Here is a 20,398-nt window from a genome sequence, read left to right on the forward strand (position 1 = left end):
TTTCTCCTTCATTTATCTTTGAAGTTGACTTCTTAGGAGCTACTCCTGGACAAAGGTCAATTAGTTGTGAGCCACTGATAGGTCAGAGATTGTGTTTAAACTCCCTGAACCAGAAAGATTTTCACTAATTATTGTTCCATCTAAATGTGCCTTAGAGATTACATTCCCTGTTCAAGCTCTTGGCCTCCATTAATTGCTCTATTGTTTCAAAAGTCTCTGGTACATATATTGATCACTGGTTTGACCCCATATAGTCAGTTGTCTTGACAGGAGAAGATGGTCTTAAGATCCTGGGCTATTACCCTGTGCTATAGAGAGGAAGCCAGTGTTTGGGGGAGGGGGGTGGAGTGGGGGGGATAGAAAACTTGCTCTTCACTAGCTGCTCTACCCAGATTCTTCCTACAGAAGAGGAAATGTGTTTGGTGGTAGTTCTAGAGGGTAACTCAGGTTGCCACCAACTCCATGGAGTAATAATTAAGGTTTAAGGAACAAAGTAGTAGAGTGATGTCAGAGAAAGCATCAGAGTGAGAAACACTAAGAGTTTGCGCTCTGTAAAAACAGTGACAAGTGTAGCAAAAAACTACCTTTTTTTTTTTTTTTTTTTGTAATTCTAGAATGCAACCAAAAGCTTGTAGCCATCTGGTAAAACATTCACTTAAAAAACAAACATATGGACAGCTCCACCTACCCCCCAGAAAATGAACCCAAATGATTCTCTGTGAGAGTAAAATTGTGGTGCCTTAATTTACCTTATCCCTATCCTTTGTTCCTCAGGTCAGCAGAAGACTTAAAAATAATTGCATTTCTATATATACATATATGTGTGTATATATATAACACATGCAGCAGGATGTAGGAAAATAAGAACCTTCACACTTTGCAGGTGAAAATGTAAAGTAATACAATCTGGGCAAAACAATTTGGCTATTGTTCAAAATGGTAAACATAGAGGTTTTATGTGGCCCCATAATTGCACTCCTATGTATATACCCCAAAGAAATGAAAACACAATATGCATACCAAACTTGTGCACAAATGTATATAGCAGCATTATTCATAATAACCAAAAAGTGAAAATAACCCAAATGTTCATCACTTGATGAAGAAATAAACAAAGGTGGTATATTCATACAATGGAACACTATTCAGCCAAAAAAAAAAAAAAAGTGAGGTTTTCATGGATGGATATTTAAAACACTATGCTAACTGAAAGAAGCCAGAAACAAAAGGCCATATATGGCATAATTCCATCTATCTTAAATGTCCAGAATAAGCAAAACCAGGGCAGAAAGTAGATTCATGCTTGCCAAGGGTTGAAGGAGGAATTGGGATTGACTGCTAACAAGAATTCCTTTTAGGGGTTGATTAAATGTTCTAGAATTAGATAGTCATGATGGTTGCAAAATAATGTGAATATACTAAAAAAAAAAACACTGCATCATGCACAAAAATGATTAAGATGAATTTTATGGGGGCACCCAGGTGGCTCAGTCAGTTAAGCAATCGACTCTTGATTTGGGCTCAGGTCATGATCTCATGGTTTGTGAGACTGAGTGTTGCGTTGGGCTCCATGCTATCAGTTTGGGATTGTCTCTTTCCATCTCTGTCTGCCTTTCCCTCTAAGTCAAAACAAATAAAAAACTTTGTAAAAATTAAAAAAATGAATTTTTATATGTGAATTTTATATCAATAAATAAAAAAACAAAGAAACAATATAGTGTATTTGTCTCAGATATTAGAACTCATAAAGGATCTGTAGTTCTGAACGTACTGTTTCATGCTTCTGTGTCTGTACAGACTCTACTCTTTCTTCTTATAATTTATTTCCTTAAATTTTGTTTAATTACTGAGTTATCAATTAATTTTCAAGATTCAGTTTCAAAAACCACGTTATTTGGGACACGGTTATTATTGATCATTTTCTTCTAAGCTATGACTCAACCTTGTACAAATTTCTTTAATATAATTGCCCATATTATTTGTAATTTGTTTTTACATGTCTGCATTTCCTTAACTATTTAAGGACACATAAACCATTCAGTGAGCTTTATGTCTTCAGTGATTTTGTAGTGCACGTAATATTCTTATATATTAACCAGTCAATAAATAGTTTTGTAAGTAGAGTTATAAAAATAATTTATTTCAGAAATTACTGAAAAGTATATATATGTGTGTGTATATATATATATATATATATATATATATACACATATATACATATACGTATATAAACTTTTAATGTAGAACTTATACTTTAAATTCCAGAGATTTTTTTTCACTGAAAAACCTTCATTTATGCCTATTATAGCTGTATTATGTTTCTTCTTTTTACATCTATAAAATATAAGATTTGTGCTTAAAAATGTCTGGTTCAGGAAGGCATAGTTTGACCTCAGCTGTGAATACAAATCACTCTTTTTTAAGTCTAACCCTCCTCAAACATCAATGTTCACAAAATGAGAAAATAAAAATGTAAGAAAACTAAACTCAAACATAGAAACTGAGGAATCTTTCCCTTCATCAGACAGTAAGAATTGGCAGAGAGAAAAACACTGCAATAGCAAATGACAGAGCGTCCAGCAAATATGTAAATATTAGTGTTTGTGGGGGAGAAACAATTCTAAGTGCTTGCTAAAGTAGCCTATGTATTTTCTATGTAGAGGGACTTTAAAATACATCGATTTTTTTTGTTAAAAGGTTCTTAATGAGTCATTGATTGAGATTGTTGCAGAGTGGATTTGTTTATATGTTCAGACAGTGGAGGTTTAAGGAAAAATTCAAAGGCACTATTTTTCACTGCTGATTTCATCACTTAAAAGATTTTCTTTAAGTTCTTAATTAAACGAAAGTTTATTTTCTGGCATTTAATATCGTGAGAATTGTCAATTCCTATTTTTCTATCTCACTTCCCTGGCTCTTATGAAAGTGATTTGCATGATGTTTCTCAAAATTTAAGAACTAAAATTAAAACTATTTTTCTAATCTAAACGTCTATTCTTAAACGTTCACCCTTTCAAATATGCAAAAGACATTTCTTACCTTCAACAATGACATCGTGTAATCACTTGTACTTCATATTATTTCACTTATAGAAGAAGCTTAATTAGTAAATTCTGTTTTTAAGCAGTGATGTTACAAAACTACACATACAAGTTTGTTGTTTGGAACTCAGAATGTATTCTTTCATTTGATGAAAATAAGTTGTGTAGAGTCGTAACTAGATCCTTTGGTTAATTTCTACAAAGTTTATTTAAGTTGCATGAAATTAGACCCTTAACATGGCTATTTTTTTTTCAATACGGGTAGCAAAATAAATACATATAGTGAAATTTAATAAAAGTGAAAATTTCTTATCTTGGCGTTGTACATTACTGGGGGAAAAGAACAGTGTATTTATGGGGTATATGAGAGAATGCTAAGAAATCTTACAGTTTATAATAAAAATAAAAGTAGTAACAATGGTGATGACAAGAGTCATCAAGATACATTTTGTCTTGGTTATTATTTTGTTTATAATTTCCCATGCAGACTGACATGCTACAAAAGTAAAGACATTCTTCTTCTATCTGGACAAGTTTTAAGTCAGGAAAAAGAAGAACTGATTACATATTAAAAATTATATTTTACACAAATGAAGTATTTGATTAAGAAATCTGGGATCTTATTCGTTTCTTTGTGTTGCAAGCAACCATTAAAATCGGATCCTTCTCCATTCCCTATGCCTCCTAGTCAATTTTTAAATTCATATTGACACCTTGGATTATCGGTTGCTGCCAGTGAATGGAGTGGGCCAGGTGGATGTATCTGCCATTGTTCTTTGTTGCCAGCAACACGGAAAAGTAGTCTCGGAAGTAATTACAGATAGGCCACATAACCTCTGGGAAGGCCCACAGCAGGCCCTGAAGACTGTATCACCAGGAGTCATACCCCCAGAAGACACCACACAGCTCCAAGCCCCATATCACTGTCACACAGCACAATTCACCAAATTCACCACGGTCTGCGTCTGCACTGCTGCTGGTCTGGGCAAGGGCTCCGCCGCGGAGACAGCTACCACTGTCGCCTCTGAAAACGAAACGTCCCCACTCCCTTAGCTAGGTGCCAGCCTGTCCACATGCCTGGTGTACAACCCAGAGAGTGGGCTGCGTACATTTTATTCATGAAGCCTAAAGTCACTTGCCCGTATCCTACCAGCAACAGAGACAGGGAAAGTGAGTATCTGGCATCTGTGGCAGAGACTAACGATACGGGAAATTCTCCCAAACGCAGGAGGACTTTCTAGGGTGGAAGGTCACCAAAAGAGATTACAAGTGTCTACATAAGCTATCAAATTTATTTGAATAAACGTTCATTTAAATATATGTTTTTAATCAAGAAGTCGTTTTCTACTCATTTAGTGCAGTTACTCTTACAAAAATAAAGTGTTTAATTTGCACACAAATTATATTCACTTACACACCTTATTTCCTATGTAGGAAATAGGTCAGGGGAACTACCATAAATCAAAATGTGTGTATTAATAATACTAGTAACTAATAAGCTTTCAGAGTTAAGCTATGATTGGTATATAATAACCATCACATAGTTAGATAGATAATAAGAGGTAAAAGATACTGCTTTGGATAATCTCACTTTAGGGTGACGGGGTGACAGTGGTAAAGGGAAGCTATTAGTTCTAGTGCTGGTGATGTTTGGCGTTGCAGAGGACAATGGCTAGGAGTCCCCTTTGTTTTCGAGGCGCAAGGAAGGCCCGTGGGGGCCTCAGTGCAGCAGGTTTGGGATGGAAACCGTTAGTTCTGTGTGTTCCTAGACAGAGGAATGGAGGAAGGAAGGAGGGATGGAGGGAGGAAGGGGGAATGGATGGAGGGAGGGAGGGAGGAAGGAAGGAGGGATGGAGGGAGGAAGAATGGATGGAAGGAGGAAGGAGGGATGGAGGGAGGAAGGAGGGATGGAGGGAGGAAGGAGGGATAGAAGGAGGGAGGAAGGGGGAGTAGATGGAGGAAGGGGGAATGCATGGAGGGAGAATGGATGGAGGGAGAATGGATGGATGGAGGAAGGGAGGAAGGATGGAGGGAGGGAGGAAGGAGGGATGGAAGGATAAAGAAGGGATGGAGGGAAGAAGGAGGGATAGAGGGAGGAAGGAGGAATGAATGGAGGGAGGAAGGGGGAATGGATGGGGGGAGAATGGATGGAGAGAGAATGAATGGATGGAGGAAGGATGGAGGGAGGGAGGAAGGAGGGAGGCAAGGAGGAGGGAGGGAGGAAGGAGGGATGGGCAGATGGAGGAAGGAGGGATGGAGGGAGGAAGGAGAAATTGAAGGAGGAAGGAGGGATGGATGGAGGGAGGAAGGAGGGATGAAGGGAGGAAGGAGGGATAAAGGGAGGAAAGAGGGGTGGAGGGAGGAAGGAGGGATGGAGGGAAGAAGGAGGGAGGGAGGGAGGAAAGAGGAGTGGAGGGAGGAAGGAGGGAGAGAGGGGGAATGGATGAAGGGAGAATGGATGAAGGGAGAATGGATGGATAGAGGAAGGAGGGATGGATGGAGGAAGGATGGAGGGAGGGAGGGAGGAAGGAGTAACAGAGGGAGGGAGGAAGGAAGGATGGATGGAGGGAGGAAGGAGGGAGGGAGGGAGGAAGGAGGGATGGATGGAGGGAGGGAGGGAGGGAGGAAGGAGGAATGGGCAGATGCAGGAAGGAGGGATGGAGGGAGGAAGGAGGGAGGGAGGGAGGAAGGAGGGATGGATGGAGGGAGGGAGGGAGGGAGGGAGGAAGGAGGAATGGGCAGATGGAGGAAGGAGGGATGGAGGGAGGAAGGAGAGATTGAAGGAGGAAGGAGGGATGGATGGAGGGAGGAAGGAGGGATGAAGGGAGGAAGGAGGGATAAAGGGAGGAAAGAGGGGTGGAGGGAGGAAGGAGGGATGGAGGGAGGGATGGAGGGAGAATGGATGGGGGCAGAATGGATGGAGGGAGAATGAATGGATGGAGGAAGGATGGAGGGAGGGAGGAAGGAGGGATGGAGGGAGGAAGGAGGGATGGAGGGAGGAAGGAGGGAGCGAGGAAGGAGGGATGGAGGGAGGAAGGAGGGATGGAAGGAGGGAGGAAGGGGGAATAGATAGAGCGAGAAGGGGGAATGGATGGAGGGAGATTGGATGGAGGGAGAGTGGATGGAGGGAGAATGGATGGAGGGAGAATGGATGGATGGAAGAAGGGAGGAAGGATGGAGGGAGGGAGGAAGGAGGGATGGAAGGATAAAGAAGGGATGGAGGGAGGAAGGAGGGATGGAGGGAGGAAGGAGGGATGGAGGGAGGGATGGAGGGAGAATGGATGGGGGCAGAATGGATGGAGGGAGAATGAATGGATGGAGGAAGGATGGAGGGAGGGAGGAAGGAGGGAGGGAGGGAGGAAGGAGGAATAGGCAGATGGAGGAAGGAGGGATGGAGGGAGGAAGGAGAGATTGAAGGAGGAAGGAGGGATGGATGGAAGGAGGAAGGAGGGATGAAGGGAGGAAAGAGGGGTGGAGGGAGGAAGGAGGGATGGAGGAAGGGAGGGGAGGGAGGGAGGAAGGAGGAATGGATGAAGGGAGAATGGATAGAGGGAGAATGGATGGATAGAGGAAGGACGGATGGATGGAGGAAGGATGGAGGGAGGGAAGGAGGAAGGAGGGATGGAAGGAGGGAGGAAGGAGGGACAGAGGGAGGGAGGAAGGAGGGATGGATGGAGGGAGGAAGGAGGGATGGAGGAGGGATGGGTGGAGGGAGGAAGGAGGGATGGATAGAGGAAGGGGAAATGGAGGGAGGAAGGGGGAATGGAGGGAGGAATGAGGGAGGAAGGGGGGAAGGAGCTGCGCAGGAAGAGGGGTGGAGGGGTGCCTTTTATTTAGAGTTGGGAGACAGCCCATCCTTGGATTCCCTCTTTACTCCAGAAGGAAGGAATGAAATTGTGTAAGAGCTTAACAGATGACTTTTCCACCCTAAATATTTGTAATGCTTCGTTTAGCAACTGGTGCAAGATTTAGTGTTTACCTATTTTACTTGATTCTTTAGCTGGAGGGTGGAGCAGGATGGTCTGCATTGTCAGGCAGCACTGGCATTGGGGGCAGAAGAATAGACCCATTAATCATCAATTTTATGCCTTAACCTTCTGAATATGTTTTTTAATAGATTCCCTCAGTACATTTAAGAGTTTTTACAATGTACACCTAAGGCATTTTAAAAGTTTCTCTTTAAACTTTAAGAGTGTGCAACTCTTCAAATGAGAAGATTGAATTCATAGTTAAGTGGACCATTGAGATTTTTTTAAATGTGTGAGACAATTTTTTTTTCTACAGTGGGAAAAAAAGGAAAGCTATTGATTCAAATTAAAAAAAAAATTATTTTGAGAGAGAGAGAGAGAGCACAAGTGGTGGGGGGGGTACAGAAGGAGAGAATTCCGAGCAGTCAACATAGAGCCGGATGCAGGGTTCGATCCCACGAACTGGGATATCATGACCTGAGCCGAAATCTAGAGTGAGGAGCTTAACAGACTGAGCCACCCAGGTGACCATATTAGTTCAAATTTAACCTTCCAGGGGTCTAATGAACTAAAATATGTACCTCAAAAATATATGTCAAGTTGTAGCCCCCTACTTGTGTATGTAAACTTATTTGGAAATAGACTCTGTCTAGGTATCACTAATTTAAGGGTCTTGTGATAAGATCATCCTGCATATAGGGGGAGTCTTAAATCCAAGGGCCCCTGTCCTTAAAAAAGAAAGGAGAGGGAGACTTGATAGGCACAAGGAAGAAAGCCCTGTGCACAAGGAGTCCCAGATTGGAGGCATGCTACCAGAAGGAGGAACAGCCAGCGTCTTCCTTAGAAGCTGCGAGAGTACGACTATGCCCACACGTTGATTTCAAGCTTCTGGCCTCCACAATTATGACAGAATAAAGTTCTGTAGTTTCACGTCACCAAGTTTATGTTTGTTTTGGCAGGACTAGGGAACTAACCCAATGGGATAAAATGGGATAGCATTTGCCCAGGCGGTTTTTCCCACTGGCCTTGTAGTGAGTGGGTGCAAGAAGAAAACCTTTCTTAGTGGCTGCTCACAGAAATACATGATTAATAATTTAGGTTGCTCAGGATATGCCTGCAATTTGAGTGGTTTTAGCAAGTTTATCATTTTACATTTATATAAAATTCTGTTTTATATAAATCTTTAATAAAAGTTTTATGTAGCTTCATGGTAATAAATACCCTATTTTTAAAATAAAGAAATTGATGACTTTGAAACCTAGATGTTTACTGATATTTTATATTTTAAGGATTCTGGGATCATTCCGAAAGAAATAAGGAAAATAAGAATGGGAAAATGGGAAAGCTTAAACAAGGAAACACTCGCATTACATTTATTTCTATGAAAAATCATGTAGTAAATGTTTATAAACTTATGAAGTTTTGCATTTAACTTGCAAAGTAAATACTGAATATAAAGAATTAGTATGATGGGGCCCCTAGGTGGCTCAACCAGTTAAGCGTCCAACTTCTTGGTTTTGGCTCAGTTCATGATCTCACGGTTCTTGAGAGAGAGCCCCACATTGATTCTCTTGAGATTCTCTCTCTCTCCCTCACTCTCTGCCCCTCCCCTGCTCATTCTCATTCCCTCTCCCCCCACCCTTTCTTTCAAAATAAATAAAGTTTTTTAAAAAAGAACTAGTTTTGGGTGCCTGGGTGGCTCAGTCGGTTAAGAGACCAACTTCAGCTCAGGTCATGATCTCACGGTTCATGGGTTCGAGCCCCCTGTCGGGCTCTGCACTGACAGCTCAGAGCCTGGAGCCTGCTTCAGATTCTATGTCTCCCTCTCTTTCTCTGCCCCTCCCCTGCTCATGTTCTGTCTCTCTTTCCTTCAAAAACAAATAAACATTAAAAATAATAATAGTAATAAAATAAAAAAGAATGAGTTTGAGTTAATTTGACTTTTAGATACAGTAACATTAAAGTTACGTTCCTTTGGTTGGTTGGGTAGTATTTTGCACGTTATACTGGCAGAGAGACCAAAGATTAAAATGCATTTAGGACATACATTATTCTTTCAGCTGTATAAAATGCTGCCCTGAGTAGACATATAAGAAACTGGAGGGATTAGAACAAACCAAAGATATATTGTAAGTAAAGTACCAGAAGGACATGAAAATTCCACAATGGAGTAAGAAAACAAAATCGCACAAGACTGATACATTCCTAGCTTGGCTGATTGGAAGAATGACAAGGTGATTGGCAGAAATGGTAATATAAAGAAACTGAGAAAGACTATTTGAACTCTTAGAAATGACTCTCTTTGACAGGACCAATAAGGAATAGCAAAGCATTAAACCAGTTTAAATGTCTTTTCCCCTGGCCAGTATGATACGATGCCTAAAATGAGTCAATAATGCCAGTTCTCATCAAATTGGTGATACAGGTGTCTGGATGAGATGATTTGTGATATACCCAGAGGCAGTGTCCCTGAAGTGCCTCCATCCAGCTCCTCTCCCATAGTCCTCTTTTGTCTCAGGAGGTGAGGAGATACCTGCAGAGCGAGGGGAGATGCTCCTTCTTATTTCAGGCTTTGATTTCAAATGCTTATAAGAGGGGAAGACTGGAAGGTTTGAAAGTACACACGATGTGACGGAACTATTTTTTCCTTGCTTCCCACATTATAGTTTTCACTGCCAAGATAAAATTCTTTAAGTTGTGTATTGAGAAGAGAAGGGTCTGGAGAGAAAGCAAGATGTTCAGCATGGCGGGGTGGGGGCGGGGCTGCAGAATTTTTATGGCGGGGGAAGGGATATTGTTTTCGGAATATTGTGAGACTATGACAGCCGAGAACATGCATTCTCCAGTTCTTGTTGGGGTCCTGGGAGGTAAGGCAAGGATAGTGTGCCTGTTCGAGCTGCCAGGGGACAGAGAGGTCATTAAGGCACCTACCAATCGGTGAGAGAACACCCAAAAGTTTCTTTACCCGGGAGGAGGTGGGGGCACCTGGGTGGCTCAGTTGGTTAAGGTTAAGCATCTGACTTTGGCTTGGGTCATGATCCCACAGGTTAGTTCCTGAGTTCTAGCACCAGGTGGGGCTCTCCACTGTCAGCAGGGAGCCCACTCTGGACCCTCCATCCTCATGTCTCTTTGGCCCTCCTCCTCCTTCTCCCTCTCCTTCCTTCTCTTGAGAGCTCTCTCTCAAAAATAAATAAACATTAAAAAAAAATGTTTCTTTACCCTGGGGAAGCAGAAGTTAGCTGAAGGAGTTAAAGATGTTTAACTAAAGGAGATCTCAGAAGTGATGAATTCTCCCTAATTAAAGATTCAGTATTCATTTTATTTTCTTTAAGCAAATTTCCTTAATCATAAATTAGAGTAGGGCGTACTAACTCCTCTGAGCTCTCATGGTTTCGGTTCTTTATTTATTTCTTTTACAATTCATTTATCTATTTAGAGAGACAGAGAGAGTTGGAGAGGGCCAGAGAGAGGAGAGAGAGAATCCAAAGAAGGCTGTCAAAACAGCCTGACACGGGGCTCAAACTTGTGAACCTGAGATCCTGACCTGAGCTGAAATCAAGAGTCAGATGCTTAACCGACTCAGCCACCCAGGCACTGCCACCCATCATGGTTTCTTGTATGTTATACATATTATATATTGTTTACCTTATTACAATGTAAAGCTCTGAGAAGTAGAATTTTAGTTCCTCAGTAAAATAATCCTAATATATACAATTGGTCAAACAATCAATACAGATTAAGGTTTTCTATATTGTCTAAAGTAGCAAATATTCATTTCTGAGGTAAACCAGTGATGACTTTTTTTCTATGGCCCTCAGTCTACCTTCCCACAGTCCTTCGGAATTTCCTCATATTTTCAACTACATTTTCCATTCAGTTTTCATTGGCAGGTCTTCATCAACACAGGTAAGTTCTATTATAAAATATTCGGAATTTTTTTCTTGTTTCTTGTTTTTTTTTTTCCTGCCTCAGTATTCACTCACCCTTAAACATATACATTTTCCAATATTATACTAGTCTTAAACTCCTCCATGTCAACTACATAATCACCATCTAGAGTACAGCCTCATGTATTTGCACCAACAAACCTGCTTCATTTCATTGCTCTATGGTCACCTTCACGATCCACAGATGAGCAACAAGGTTCCTGTTAGAAATTATACGACCACGCATTCCTTCTCCCCATCTAAGACGGCCAACAGACACATGAAAAGATGCGCAACGTCACTCCTCATCAGGGAAATACAAGTCAAAACCACACTGAGATACCACCTCATGCCAGTCAGAGTGGCCAAAATGAACAAATCAGGAGACTATAGATGCTGGCGAGGATGTGGAGAAATGGGAACCCTCTTGCACTGTTGGTGGGAATGCAAACTGGTGCAGCCACTCTGGAAAACAGTGTGGAGGTTCCTCAAAAAATTAAAAATAGACCTACCCTATGACCCAGCAATAGCACTGCTAGGAATTTACCCAAGGGATACAGGAGTGCTGATGCAGAGGGGCACTTCAATGTTTATAGCAGCACTCTCAACAATAGCCAAATTATGGAAAGAGCCTAAATGTCCATCAACTGATGAATGCATAAAGAAACTGTGGTTTATATACACAATGGAGTACTCGTGGCAATGAGAAAGAATGAAATGTGGCCCTTTGTAGCAACGTGGATGGAACTGGAGAGTGTTATACTAAGTGAAATAAGTCATACAGAGTAAGACAGATACCATATGTTTTCACTCCTATGTGGATCCTGAGAAACTTAACAGAAGGGGAAGGGGAGGGGAAGGAAAAAACAAAAGTTGTAGAGGGAGGGAGCCAAACCATAAGACTGTTAAATACAGAGAACAAACTCAGGGTCAATGGAGGGATGTGTGAGAGGGGAAAATGGGTGATGAACATTGAGGAGGGCACTTGTTGGGATGAGCACTGGGCGTTGTACGTAAGCAGTGAACCGCGGGAATCTACCCCAAAAACCAAGAACACACTGTACACACTGCATGTTAGCCAATTTGTCAATAAATTATACTAAAGAAAAAGAGAATTCTGCTCTCTTCAATTCATGGGCATTCTTTAAGACGTAGTGCACTTCATGTTTCACTTCCAAGTGACTTCCTAAATGCTCTCCAACAGGGTTTCTTAACCTTGGAAGAACTGCCATTTGGGGCTGGTAATTCTGTGTTGGGGCAAGGGGTTGCTCTATGCATTGCAGGATGTCTCACATCATCCTTGGCCTCTACTCACTAAATACCAGCAGCTCCTCCACCCCTCACAATGACCAACGTTGTTTCCAGACTTCGCTACATGTTTTCTGGGGGATAAAATCGTCCCTAGTAGGGATCACTGTTTGAAATCACAATAGTCTTTTGAAATTAAAAAAACAAACAAAAAACAAACAACAAAAAAACCTTTGTATAGCTCTGAACATTTCACAACTACTTTTTATTATATACATAAGTTTTAATGATACAAGATATTATTTAGTGTATATAACAATCTCATTTATCCTCTACCACAATATCATGTATTATGAGGTCCTTACAGATGAGAAACTCAAGGGCATGAAATTCAGCAAATGGATATTCTAGTGCTCTCTCTTCCATTCAACGGTATATGGTGTCTATATAAATCACTTCTGACTTAAACACAACCTACTTTGTGAGATATCTTCTCGGTAAAGCGTCGGATTATAATTTTGTTCTTGGTGGTTATTGCTTCTGTCTTTAAATAGATTGTCAGCAATCTGAACTAACTATTCATTACATAAAACCATGGGATATCTTGGCAGAAATGTTATCTACTCCATTTACTTAATATTAAAGAAGGAAATAGTTTTCTATCAATACCTAGCACAGACCCTCACAGACTCTAACTGCCCAGTCAACATTAATGAAATATTTAAGCAGTAGTAATGAGCATCCTTAGGCACACATGTAAATTAAACATCTTTCTTGGTTGGCAGCTGCTTTTCAGTTACTCTCTCATGGAAAACATTCTCCTCTGCCTCACCGTCCTAAGTGCCTTCTTGATCATTCCATGAATTAAAGAATGCGTCCAGAACTCTCCATTAAAACCTTCCATCACTTCTGCTTACGCTGAGTTTCTATCTTTTACCAACATCTATTTTCATCTAAAATTCAGCAAAACCTCAATTTTCTCAAAATTGCTAATCTTGGAGACTTGATGGGAGTAAACGATCAGATACTAGGATGACGTTACTGCTGACTTAATTATTTAATGGTTTTGGGGCATTTGGGATGTGAACGGGAACCTATTTTGAACCAAAGTAAGAAATTTGGTTCCTCAGTTCCTTCAAGGTAGGGAATTTCTCAAGGAAAAAAATATTTTATAAGAAAAAATCAGATTAATTACAAAGGAAAAATGTTACTGAACTGGATGATTTTGAGACAGAATCACTGAAAAGAGGAGGTAAAACAGGATGAGGTATCTGACTATAAGAGAGAAATTAGTAACAGAGACGATATTGAATTTTAAGAGGAAGTGACCCCGAAAATGATGGAGCTAGATAAAATATCTTTGTAAAAATGAATTTACTTTGAAACAACTGCATTCAAATTACTTTTTAAACTACATCAAGATGACTTTATATCTGATAGATAAATGCATTGAGTAATAGAGAGACATTGAGAGCAGGGTTTTCAAACACATGATCCTGTCAAAACCTCTACTGTGCCACATAAATATAGTAAAATGTGTGAGCAGAGGGAAATAAAAATGGAAAAAAATAATAATTTCCCATTGCTTAAAGGGTTTCGTTTCTGCAAGAAAGAATAAAGAATTAAGTGAGCTAATGTATGCTTATGGGAATTCATTAGGAACAATTGAAAATTAAAAGTTAAAAAGTCTATTTCTATCAAAAATGTTTCTGAATCTATTCAATTTCTGACAGAAGAGGACTTTAATTATTATGTTGTGTCACTCACAGGGACGAGAGTATTTTCCAAGATGATTGATTGCAGCTGGATTCGAGAGCAATTCTCATTTTCCCCATTTCAGACTCCATGCTAAATCTAGGAAACAGACACAATAGTTTGTAACAGAATATTCATCAACATAGACTGACTTACAGAGTTTGATGAGGGATCAGGGGATTTATTCAACTTTCATCTTACTGAAGGAAATGTTCTTGAATATGTCATTTGTAGAAAATTAACCTATGGTGATTGCTCTAAAATATTTTGAAGATTCTGTGGCCATTTTTTTTTTATTTCCAAAGATAGAAAGTAAGAATTGTGAGAATGAATAAAGGAGATGATGCAGTTGTAGGGATTCGAAGTTAACTAAGGGTAGAGAAAACAGCCATGAAAAGTTCTCCAGTAAGGCAGACTTGTGAAAAGTCATGACAGGAATGAGAGAATTTAAGTTCCCACAGAGTCGTTTCTTGATATTACATTCTACATTTAAAAAAATCCAACCATTTTATTTTTCCTGGTAGCAAATTAGTATGATTTTAAAATGTATCACCGAGGGCACTTGGGTAATATTTCTTACTCTGTCTGAAGTATTGAGTACTAAATATACCAGAGCACTGCCATATTCCTTATGGGAAAGTTCAAATACTGGGAAAAAACTGACTCACATGTTTGAAATCCCAATGTCTAGAATATGGTTAAGCACTCATGTTTTAGAGGTAATGATGAAAAATGCATGCCCCACGTTTTCTTATCACTGAGGTCATTTCCCAAAAGCACTATTGCTTAACTGATTTACAATTTGACTAAACACTAAAGAATAAGTCACACCAAATAATCCTTAACTGATGAATTGAGCAAGATGGGTTGATCGGCCCTTTATAACTCTGATTTCTATAATTCCATAAATTCAATATAGTGTATCACAACTCTTAAAGGGAATGCAGTGATGAATCAATACAAATGAACTATAATGAAAATGGGACATTTCTTTTATCATGTATTTAAGGGAAGACTTTCTGAGGTGATTGTGGTAAAGATATGTAAGGTTATTCGATGTAGCTAATGCCTCCCTTCCTTATGGCAAAGGCTTTCCAGCCCCACTGTATTTCCCTACCCCATTTTTAATTGGTTTCCTGGATGGTTCCCAGAAATTCTGAGTACTTTAGAGAGGTTTTTCAAGAGCATTACAAAGGGGTTGTATCTATAGCTCCTGAAGTTAACAGCGTGTAATGCTGAGGTCAAGATTGTATGCAGTTTAAAGCGTACACTCCTCATTTGCAAACCAGGGCTCATGATGAGAACAGGAAGTCAATTTTGTTCTTTCTGCATATGTCAAGAATGAATATTGCCTTGATCTAAATATTTGGAGATTCAAATAGATGACTTTAATTTATAATGCATATCTTATAAGCCTGCTCTAGTTTGCTTAGATGGTTACTTGTAAATTAAAACAAACAAGAAGTAGCAAAAAATAAACAAATGGCTTGATAGAATCTATAGCAAAACTTTGGTGAATGTTTTTCTCCTAAAACTTATGTGCTAAGACTGAGTTATAACAACAACCAAAAGTAGTTTAATAATGTTTCTGTATATTTGCTAAAAATGTTTCACAAGTTTAATCAAGCCAAGGTTATGAAAAGTTTTTTCTGAGTTTATAGAATATCCTTTTGCTCGTTATGAGTCTTGAGAAGAAGAATTAGAAGAGTGGCTGGAAATTTCGATATGTTTAATAAATATATTACAAATTCATGAAGAAATTATAAAATAAGACCGACTGATATACAAATATGAGCAAAAGTATAAAGATTTATGTATATGCATATATCGTGAACTTGTCTAATACAATGAATGCATTACTATATACAAATGTATTTACTGTGCATTATATGTATCGTCAAGAATATATTCTATAAGAATTCTGTACTGCTGTAACATCTTAATGAATGGACATTACATAATACACTTACTATCTGGTATAGCAAACTGATTTGGAGCTAGGCTCCGGGCAAATGGATGGCTTACAATTCATCTCAACCACCTACTACCTGAGTTTCCGTGGTTAAGTTGTTCAGATTAAGTTTCTCCTTCCTTATTGATCAAAAAAGAATGATAGTTTCTACCTTCCTCAATTTTGGCACAGATTCACTTACACGTAGAGCATACAAAACAAAAAACAAAAAAAAAAGCCAACAGCAACCTTATCTCGGTGTAGACGAACTCCAGAAATGTTGAAATCCTTATTATCATTATACTAGTTAATTTACCTCTAAACGTCGTGGGGCTCTTTCCTTTCCTCGGCAGGTGAAAGGAGTGTGCGAACGTGAAGGAAGGAAGGCGCCCACTGCAGCTGCGCGGCAGGGAGGCACGTGGGGGCGGGGCTGCCCGGAAGGTGCGCGTCAGGGGTCGGGGCCTCGGAGGGGCTTTGACGACGTCCCACGTGTCCTTCACCCGGTCCCCGCCCCCGCCTCCCGGACGACGGAAGCTCAGGCGGACGGGCGTGGCGCCGCCCAGCGTGTTCTGGAAGAAGCCCCCGCAGCTCAGTGGCGCCCAGGAGCCTGCGGGGTGAGAAGGTGGCCTCAGCCAGAGGGAGCAGGGTGGGTGAGACCGAGGTCCGGAAAAGGACGTGCAAGATGTTGCTGTCGTTATTACTGTTGTACTGTTAAGTTTTCTCTCAACCTTGTGTTTTAAGCAGTAGACGCTCTTGTTTCCTTAATTACTTTTTGGATATTACAAATTTTAAATTAAGAAAAGCCTCTTTTTTTTCTTGCAGTGTGGTATTATATAAGGTTATATCAATCTATTTTCTCACTATCGGATTAAAATACAGTGTTAAGCCCAGAAGTATTTAAATTAAGTGAATAGTATTAATCCTAGATAAATGCTTCAAATGCTTTGAAAACATTGTTTAATAATGTTTTTTATTTTGAGAAGACCAATATATCTTGCAATTATTTTGTAGGACTATCCCATAGAGAAAATACTGTTGAGCCTGCCTAAGAGGAATACATATTAATAGATTATTTTGGGGTAAGATATACAATTTTTTGCCTTGTCCAAATCATAAATCTTTGTTCGTAATGTGTTCTTTCTAAAGTTTTGAATTTTCTTTTTGCTACATTGCTAATTAGAGATATTCTGGCCAATATTTTGCATAAAGAGCACATAAGCCTCTACTCTGATAATTGTTTACGTTTTCAAAACCCAGAGGGAAAACCCAAAAATCAGGGTGTTTCTGACTTTTGTTAATTTCCCTAATGGGTACAAGGAACGTGTTGCAAACTAAGCTTAATGAACTTGATTCCAAAGCGCTGCTGGTGTTCATGAATGACCTACATTTCATGTTTACTCTAAAAGTCAGGTTTGGTTTACATGGTCCTTTGATAAATTTTGTGATGATTTTTATTTGGTAAAAAAGAATATAATCTCTTAAACTTCTTACAGAAGTTTGTTTTTGATGATTTGCTAACATAGTTTTATGAGTTAGTCACATACTTGAATCTGAAAGTGGAGCAGAGAGGCACTTGGGTGGCTTGGTTGCTTGAGCATCTGACTTTTGATTTCAGGTCAGGCCATGATCCTGTGGGATTCAGCTTCCCCGCCTCTGGCTCTGCCCGGCTGGCAGGCATGGAGCCGGCTTAAGACTCCTTTTCTCTCTGCCCCTCCCCTATTTGTTTTCTCTCTCTCTCTCTCTCTCTCTCTCAAAAATAAACAAACAAAAGTGGAGGAAGTAATATAAGTGTATTAGAATGGTGACCTATTAAACATAATTCTTTAAATAGTTATTTAACATTTACTTGGAAGGAGACCAAGCAGTGCAAAAAGGAGGGCCAGAGTAAGACACTGGGGTCAGTACTCTCTCAATATGTTGCCCTTAGAAACTCCTCCTTTGCCCTAAACTTGCATATGCCACTCAACCACAATAAAAGCTTGCCCTTTCCTGGACACGTTATTTTGAAGGCTTTTCAGCATGCCTTAGATGGCTAAGCGAAGCATTTGTCCTTTTTGTCTTCATTGAGCGGCAGAATTTAAGCAACAGGGTAATTTTATTTTATTTTTTTTTAATTCTTTTCAACGTTTATTTATTTTTGAGACAGAGAGACACAGAGCATGAACGGGGGAGGGTCAGAGAGAGGGAGACACAGAATCTGAAACAGGCTTCAGGCTCCGAGCTGTCAGCACAGAGCCTGACGTGGGGCTCTAACTCACGGACCGCGAGATCATGACCTGAGCTGAAGTTGGCCGCTTAACCGACTGAGCCACCCAGGCGCCCCAGCAACAGGGTAATTTTAAAAAGCTTGTAACACTGCCTGGCACACAGGAAGTGGACCTGAGATGTGTGCTGATAAATTCAGTTGTCTGCATTTTCAGTGATACTTGGAATCCTAGAGAAATGGTACTATTTGTAGATCGGCGTTCCAGGAGCCTGCCCAGGTGATCTCTTGTCTAGTCCTCCTCTGCTTGGATGTTATCACAAAGAAGCAAAAGATAATATGTGTTATAGATGCAAGGGGCACTAGTGTATATTGATAAATTGGAAGTCATGATGAAAATCTTTTAAGTAATGTTACCTAATTTTAGAAGAGGTAAGCATTTTTTTGTCCTTATTTTAAACTGATAAATGTTGAACAAATTGTCCAAATTTCTACATAGCTGTTGGTTAGTATAGAAATTGGATTAGGATCCAAATATGTCTGAAACCACAGCCCACACTCTTAAATCAGTAGAATATAGTGATCCCAACTGGCTGTAAGAAATAGCAGATATTGTCACCTAAATCTTGCCAGGAAAGAAAGTCCTCAGATAAATTATTCTGGACAATTGCCATTTCTCAAAATAGAGAACTGGTTTAGAGCTCAAAACCATATACAGCAACCTATCATATTCAGTTAACTAAATATGCACTCCCCCCCCCACTCAACTTATGCTTAGAAGTTTGCCAACATTACCTTGTTTAATGTTGGATGTTGTATGAGTGTGTTCTTTTTTACGTGGCTATAGTGAATATTTGCTGAAACCTCATTTGAAATTATTTAGACATAAAGCATTTCCACTCTAATCTATTGCCTAGACTTACCCATTCAAATATGAGAGAATATAGGTCCTAAATTATTTACTGAGGAAAATCTTGAATCTAACTATAAGTGTTCTTACATGATTATGATTTGCTATTTATTGGAATATTTATTAAGTGTCTATGTGTCTGGGACCGTGCTAGATCCTGAGTATATGTTGGCAAAAGAAATAATGTTACTCTCTGCAGAAAGCTTATAAAGGGGAGGAGGAGGAAATAATACATAAGTAATGCTTAAATATAAAGTATGATTTTGATAAGCAATATAAAGAAAATAATGACATATCCATAACTTAGAATAACCAAGAAGTGCAACCAACTTATAAAGGAGCTCAGGTAACAGAGCCCTGAGAAAGATACATTTAGGCCATGGAAAGATGAGAGAAAGCCACCTATATCAACAACTTCCTATAGGAAGAGTATTCCAGGTAGAAGTAACTGGCTTTGGAATACTTGGGAGTTGTGAAAGCTTTTCTAGCAAATGAAAGAAGCTCGTTGTGACTGGGGTAGAGTGGACAAAGGAAAAAGAGACCTACAGCAAGGTTAGCTAGTGTCCAGAACTGTGGGGGCTTATGCTTACATAAAGGATATACTTACTCTCCTGATAGCTTTAGAACATCCACTGAGAGCCAGATGTTCTTAGAAGTGAGGTCCAATAGGCATGAGCCAACTCACGTGAGCTTGAGCTAATGGAAAGATAAATACCAGTTAAGTTATCATATAGTCAGTATAGAATGGTAATGTTAGAATTTGTCTAAAAGATTGATGATTGATGCTGTGAGAGTTAATGGAAAGATCTGACCTGGTGAGAGAGACCAAGAAGCCTTCTTAGTTAGAAGAATTGGAGCTTGAGTTGAGAGCTTGGTGATGAGCAACCAGAAGAAAAGAGGGATGGTGTGAATCACAGGTGTACATTCACATGGCATGGGGAATAGTCTGTGGGGGAAACTAGTCCCTTTAATGTATGTGGACAGTCAGGACAGGAAGGGCAAGAAGAGAGGTAAGTGATACATTATAGAACTCTTACTATAGTCGAGGTAAAAAAAAAACCAAAAAAACAAACAAACAAAAAACAGCAGCGTCTATAACCAGGATGCTGGCGATGAAGTATAGAGAACTGGGCAATTTTGACATGTGTTGAGGATGTAAAAAGTCTGACTGACTGATTCATGTAGGATGCAAACAAGAGACGGAAAGCATGGATACTCTTGGGTTCCTGATTAAACAACACAGCGAAGGATGCTACCATTTACTGGACTTGAGTAGGATTTGAAGAGATAGCTGAGAAGAACAATCAAGAGTTAGATTGTGGACAGGTTAACTTTGATGTTGACTTTTCAAGATGAGACTTCAAAGAAGGAATGCCAAGCATACTGTCGGTTATGT

The 20,398-nt window shown here is 39.7% G+C and overlaps 2 long non-coding RNA genes across 3 annotated transcripts in view; one reads left to right on the forward strand and one right to left on the reverse strand.

Annotated features, from left to right (window-relative positions):
* LOC144616008 (uncharacterized) overlaps positions 1-16,276 on the reverse strand; it is a 46,556-nt gene extending 30,280 nt beyond the window's left edge. For both annotated transcript variants that reach the window (XR_013554849.1, XR_013554848.1), the window contains exons 1-2: positions 16,206-16,276; positions 13,951-14,037 (exon numbers count right to left, since the gene is read on the reverse strand). This is a non-coding gene — a long non-coding RNA (uncharacterized LOC144616008). The remainder of the gene's footprint in view (positions 1-13,950; positions 14,038-16,205) is intronic.
* A 167-nt stretch (positions 16,277-16,443) lies between these two features.
* Positions 16,444-20,398, forward strand: part of LOC144616007 (uncharacterized) — an 82,399-nt gene continuing 78,444 nt past the window's right edge. Inside the window, exon 1 of the long non-coding RNA XR_013554847.1 lies at positions 16,444-16,535. This is a non-coding gene — a long non-coding RNA (uncharacterized LOC144616007). The remainder of the gene's footprint in view (positions 16,536-20,398) is intronic.

This window comes from Panthera onca, chromosome B1, assembly GCF_046562875.1.
Source record: "Panthera onca isolate mPanOnc1 chromosome B1, mPanOnc1 haplotype 2, whole genome shotgun sequence".
Lineage (NCBI taxonomy): Eukaryota > Metazoa > Chordata > Mammalia > Carnivora > Felidae > Panthera > Panthera onca.